At 37.6% G+C, this 6795-nt stretch overlaps 1 pseudogene; it reads right to left on the bottom strand.

Annotated features, from left to right (window-relative positions):
- Window positions 1-1518: 1518 nt before the first annotated feature.
- On the bottom strand, window positions 1519-1971 carry LOC121493585 (annotated as a pseudogene).
- Window positions 1972-6795: the final 4824 nt, after the last annotated feature.

The raw sequence follows: 6795 nt of genomic DNA, 5'->3' as shown, positions 1-6795 counted from the left end.
TGCTAGGGTTCCAGACATCACGTACACATGTTCCAGGCAAGGAAGCAGGAGGGACAAAAATATTCTAGTTGTCTGTCTTCTCTAAAGGCCCACTTAACATTTATCAGCATTCCTTGTTACAGGGGAGGTTAATAAATGCAGTAATTTAGTTGGACATATTACTATTTGGAATAAAATCAAAGTTTTATTATTAAGGAAAAGAAGAGACTAAGATGTTGAATAGTTTGGATAATGGTCTTGGCTATAGCAAGAAATCAAAATCAATAATTAAAGCAAAACAAACCCTCTCTGGACTATGAATTATATGAGTGGCCTTTTGTCTTGTTAATATTGACTGAACAACGGACACATTTCCACTTCATTTCATGATCTAGAGGCACAGCCAATGGGTGTGTATTTGTGGTCCTGGCAAGAAAATGGCCAAACTAACAAGATCATCAGGAGAATTTTTTGGAATTAGTCTTGCTGCATTTCTCCCCACCCTGAGGCCTATGTTCTTGGTATGCATACAACTCAGCCACTGATGATCATAGGTAGAGCCAGGACAGTGTAAATCTTCTTTTCAGTGTTTGATTACATTAACAGAATACAGATCCACTTTGGTTTTGTGCAACTTTCTGTCTTGTGCTTTCTGAGTATGTCTCTCTGTGTTATCCCAAGGTCCACTTACTTCGCTGTTACTGGATACCAATTGGGAGGAGTTTAAAAGCATAGATGGTAGCTAACATGCTTGAAAGGAATATTTCACTTTACAAAATTCTAGTTGCAAAAGGATGTGGACATCTAGTAGTAATTATTTTTTAAAATTTTAAAAAAATTGTTTCAAGAATGCTTAATATCTAATCTCTTAGCAAATTTGGTTTACACAATATAGTATTATTGACTATAGTTACCATGCTAGACATTAGATCCTTAGAACTAACTTATTTGTAACTGGAAGTTTGAACCTTTTACCTACTCCTTTCCATTTTCTTCACCCTCCCCTCAGCCCCTGGCAACCAACTGTTCTACTCATTGTTTCTATGAGTTTGACTTTTTAGAAAAAGATTCCACATATAATTGATACCATTCTCTCTGGCTTATTGAATTTTGTCTTTCTCTGTCTGGCTTATTTTACTTAGCATAATACCCTCAAGATCTATCCATGTTGTGGTAAAATGCAGGATTTCCTTTTATTTAAAAGAATGAATAGAATTTCATTGTGTGTGTGTTTGTGTGTGTGTGTGTGTGTGTACACCACATTTTCTTTCTTTTTTATGATGTTATATATATTTAAAAAATTTTTATTTTTAGTTGAAATATAGTTGACAAACAATATTGTATTAGCTTCAGGTGTGCAATATAGTGATTTGACAACTCTATATGTTATACTATGCTCACCAGAAGTGTAATTAACATCTATTGCAGTGAAAGTTATTTACGATATTATTGATTCTATTTACTATACTGGACTTTTTGTCCCTGTGACTTATTTGTTTTATAACTGTAGATTTGTACTTCTTCTTTTTTTTTTTTTTTAGTTTTATGGTTTTATTAACACAAATATGACATGCACATAAGTTGTCTATTCATTTTCTTCGCTACGCAGCCTGGCATTGGGATTGGTGACTCTGATGGCCAGCTGGGCTGCTCTTTCCACAATGGCTTTGCGGTTCTTGGAGGATACATTGTGAGCAATCTCTGCGCAATAAGATTCGTTGCACATCAGCAGCACCTCAAGCTCTTGATGTTGTGGACCAGGAACTTCCGGAAGCCATTGGGCAGCATGTGCTTTGTTTTCTTGTTGCTCCCGTAACCAATGCTGGGCATCAAGATCTGGCCCTTGAATCTTCTGCCTACCCTATTGTCAATGCCTCTGGGTTTCCGCCAGTTGTGCTTAATTTTGACATATGGGTCTGACTGGCGCCGGATGAACTTCTTGGTCCTCTTTTTAACGATCTTGGGCTTCACCGGAGGTCTGAGGGCAGCCATGAGGCCCAGCAATCGATGGCTGCCTAAATTTGTACTTCTTAATCCTTTTCACCTATTTTGCCTATCCTCCTACCACCCTCCCTCTGGCAAACACTAGTTTGTTCTCCATATTTACGAGTGTGTTTCTGTTTTTTCTTTGTTCATTTATTTATATTTCAGATATAAGTAAAATCAAAATCAAACACAGGGGTGCATATATCTTTTTGAATGAGTATTTTCATTTTCTTTGGGTAAATATCCAGAAGTTGAATTTCTATATTGTATGGTATTTCTATTTTTGATTTTTTTGAGGAAACTCCATGCTGTTTTCCACAGTTGTTGTACCAATTTACATTCTCACTGACAGTACATGAGGGTTCCTTCTTCTCCATATCCTCACCAACACTTGCTATTTCTTGTCCTTTTGATACTAGCCATTTTGATTGATGTGAAAGGATACCACAATGATGTGGTTTTGATTTGTATTTCTCTGGTGATTAGTGATGTTGAGCATCTTTTCATGTATCTGTAGGCTGTATGTCTTTTTTTTTAAAGATTTTATTTATTTATTTATTTATTTATTTATTTATTCATTTATTTATTCATTCATTCATGAGACACACACACACACACACACACACACACACAGAGAGAGAGAGAGGCAGAGACACAGGCAGAGGGAGAAGCAGACTCCCTGTAGGGAGCCCAACGTGGGACTCGATCCCAGGACCCTGGGATCCCGCCCTGAGCCCAAGGCAGATGCTCAATCACTGAGCCACCCTGGTGTCCCTGTCTGTATGTCTTTTTGGAGAAATGTCTATTTAGGTCCTCTGCTCATTTTTAAATCAGATTTTGTTTTTTATGTTGAGTTGTATGAGTTCTTTATATATTTTGGATATTTACCTCCCATTGGATATATCATTTACAAGTATCTTCTCCCATTCAGTAAGTTGCCTTTTTATTTTGTTGATGATTTCCTTTGCAATGCAGAAGACTTTTAGTTTGATGTATAATTCCACTTGTTTATTTTTGCTTTTGTAACATTTGCTTTGATATCAATTCAAAAAACATCATTGCCAAAACCATGTTGAAGAGTTTATCAGGCTCCCCATAGGGAGCCTGCTTCTCCCTCTGCCTATGTGTCGGCCTCTCTCTGTGTGTCTCAGGAATAAATAAATAAAATCTTAAAAAACAATAAATCTGGGGATGCCTGGGTGGCTCAGTGGTTGAGCATCTGCCTTTGGCTCAGGGTGTGATCCTGCAGTCCCAGGATCAAATTCTGCACGGAGCCTGGTTCTCCCTCTGCCTGGTCTCTGCTTTTCTCTCTGTGTGTCTTTCATGGATAAATAAATAAAATCTTTAAAAAAATCTGTAAATTGCTTTGAGTAGTATGGACATATTAATAATATTCTTCCAACCCGTGACCTCAGAATGCCTTTCTATTTGCTCATGTCTCTTTTGATTTCTTTTGCCAACATCTTACAGATTTCAGCATACAGATCTTTCCACCTTCTTGGTTAGGTTTATTTCTAAGTATTTTGTTCTTTTTGATACAATTGTAAATAAGATCTTTAAAAAAGTTCTCTTCCTTATAGTTCATTGCTGGTGTAGTGAAATGCAGCTGACTTTTGTATGCTGCAACTTTATTGAATTTATATACTAGTTCCGACAGGATATATATATCCTAAGAGTTGTAAGGTGATATCTCATTGTGGTTTTGATTTGCATTCCCCTGATGGGTAACAATATTGAGCACCTTTTCATGCACCCATTGGCCATTTTTATATCTTCTTTGGAAAAATGTTTATTTATTTATTCATGAGAGACACATAGAGAGAGGCAGAGACATAGGCAGAGTGAGAAGCAGGCTCCCTGCAGGGAGCCTGATGTGGGACTCAATCCCAGGATCCATGGATCGTGCCCTGAGCCAAAGGCAGATGCTCAAAACCTGAGCCACCCAGGCATCCTAGGTTGGAATTCTTTGTAATGGGATGTCATCTTCAAAAAGTAAATAATAAATTCCATATTTGATGTAAACATGCACTCAGGTGGACTTTGATTTATGGCAAGAAGGTAATTTAGAGACACATTCTGACATAATGCATATTTAAGTGCACCACAAATACCAAGAACTTTGCTATCTTACTCTGAGTGCTGCTTTGGTGTTCAACAGCTGACTCTATTTAGAAACACAGTTAAAGGGCTGAAGAAAGTTTGGAGTTTATTTATAGGGCAAAAGGAGGGGTTAATGTTGGATAAGAATGATATTTGGAGCTCAGAGGGTCCTTCTAATTGTAGCTAGCCTAAATAAGCTCAGGCAACAATAAATAGTATGATGTACCCTACATATATGTGGTGGTGACTTACAACTGAGAAATTCACCCCTATTTTATTATAAACTTTTAACATGGTAAGGTTGTTGATAGGTCAGCTCTCATTAAAACTTTATTCTTTGTTTACTTAATGGAGACTTGGAAGCTTAAGGGTCCTCGTTTGAATGAAACTCATCTCCATTGTATCTATGCCCATGGACTTCTACATTCTATTTGTCCAGAAGCCACAACTTTTCATGGCACTCAGTTTGTTGAAGTTTTAAGGGTCTCCAAAAATAATTCCTCTGTTGTTACTTCCTTGGAACATAATTAGAGGTAGACAATAGAGTCAAGTAGATGAAATAAAAATGGGGCTCAGTTTCATGGTAACAATTATTTTCTTTGGGCTGCACCTGGAAGTAGGCAGCCCTTCTCCTGGAAACCAGGGTGCCTTGCTTGGTAGAGGTAGTCTCTTTTACCCAAGGTGACATAATTTATTGTCCAAACCAAAATACTTTAGAGAGTTAAAGGAGGTGCTGGTAGGGTGAAATGTCAGGACTGTTCAGGGCAAATTATGACATGAGGTCATTGACTTTTATCTCATGACAATAGTCAAAGTAGAAAGCACACCCTCTTCTGATAGGCAGACCTGAGAGGAAGGGGAAGAAGCCTATTGCACAGTTTCTTCTCCTTAACACACTAATCATATAAATAAGTTCTTCACCTTCCCCTCCACACCCTGGGAGAAGTGAGGGATAGCCCTGGAAGCCAGCTGTGCTCATGGAAAATCCATCCTCAAAAAATTCATAGAAGAGTAGAGTTTTCCCATTAGGTCTGCATCTAATATTTACATAGTCAGAGGAAGGACAGAGTACGGGTGCTCTAAGCATAGGGCTAGAGGAGTGGTGTGCAAGAGCTGATTGTTAGCCTGGCTTCTCAACTCCACATTCATAAATACTTGGTAGATTGAAACTGGCCATGATGGGAGTATATATACCATGGCATGGCATGATATACATTATTTGGCAAAGTACAAATAATGGCCTTATTTTGTCTCCTCTGGCAGAGCTATTTGTTAAAGATTCATCAGCCTACCACTTGGCCCTGGACTAGTTTTATTTCTTTTGGTTTATGGTTAATACCTCCTCCTACCCTCATCATCTAGTAGAGATGTTCATGATCAGTGATCAAAGGCACACTTTTCATTGCCATGAAAAAAACCCTCCAGCTTCTGCACATCTGTATGCCTATCCATTGGGCTATCTCCCCATAAACCTAAACAGCTGCAGCACTGTCTGTGCTCTAATCCTCTGTTCTAGAAAAACCAGGGAACCTGAGGATGGATCTTCCATTTGGTACTAAGACTGGCCATTCGGTGCAGGCCTTCCTAGTTCCTTGAAAAGATTACTGAGATGAAAAGCATAAGCATCACTTTGATGGTTTTAGAGTCCTCCAGGTGTTGACAATGAGAAACAGGCTTGTTCATGGGGACCTAAATTCCTGGCAGTGGTATTATCAGTAAAGTTGCAGAGTACGTGAGTTTTAGAAGTTTAGAAGCTCTGGATATGATTTCTGTTTATGCAAATTACAGCTGTGGAACTTTGCAAAATATATCTTGTTTCTTGGAGTATTCTTAAAGTGGGTACAATAATCTCCAATTATAAAATTTTGGGGATAAATAAAATAGCATGTGAAAATGAGTTGTAAAACATAAAGAGTCATGTTAACATAAAGTGTAAGCATTATCAGGAGAGTATATATTTTGTGGAAAAAGGAGAGATAAGTTATTTCTGATGTTTTAATTATTTGTAGGACAAGAAACAGCTGGATTATCCACAAGGCTGATGAAGCCTGTGTGTAGCCCTCTAGCAAAGGAATATTCTTATCTTTTAGAGGAAAGAGTTTGCTATCTTTTCTGATTCCCTCAAAGAAATTAATCATCATTGGAAAGTAGGAACTTGTTGGCATCTTTGTTTATTTTATAGTTAAATGTTTTAAAATTGTGATTTGGAAGGGAGTTGGGTATTGAATTAAAAAATTACTTAGAATTTCTAAAAAATTGTTCAACCATTGAAATGATTTCTATTTAGATTCTTATACCTTTTAAAAATTTTTAATTTAATTTTTATTTAATTTAATTAATTAATTATTTTATTTTTTTAAAGATTTTATTTATTTATTCAGGGAGAGAGAGAAAGAGAGAGGCAGAGACACAGGGAGGCAGAGGGAGAAGCAGGCATCATACAGAGAGCCTGATGTGGGACTCGATCCAGGGTCTCCAGGATCACACCCTGGGCTGCAGGCAGCACTAAACCGCTGCGCCACCAGGGCTGCCCTAATTTTATTTTTTTAAGTAAAAAAAATAAGCCCTCACTGGAGCCCAGTGAGGTGCTTGAACTCACAAGACCAAGATTAAAACCTAAGCTGAAATCAAGATTAGGATGCTTAACAAACTGAGCCACCGAGGTATCCCTAGATTCTTGTACCTTTTAATGTCTTAAAAAGGACTGACATAAAAGGAAGCCTTCAGAGG

Source organism: Vulpes lagopus, chromosome 6 (genome assembly GCF_018345385.1).
Source record: "Vulpes lagopus strain Blue_001 chromosome 6, ASM1834538v1, whole genome shotgun sequence".
NCBI classification, from domain to species: Eukaryota; Metazoa; Chordata; class Mammalia; order Carnivora; family Canidae; genus Vulpes; species Vulpes lagopus.
Note: the sequence above shows the minus strand (reverse complement) of the source record. Positions and strands in the feature narration are given on the sequence as shown.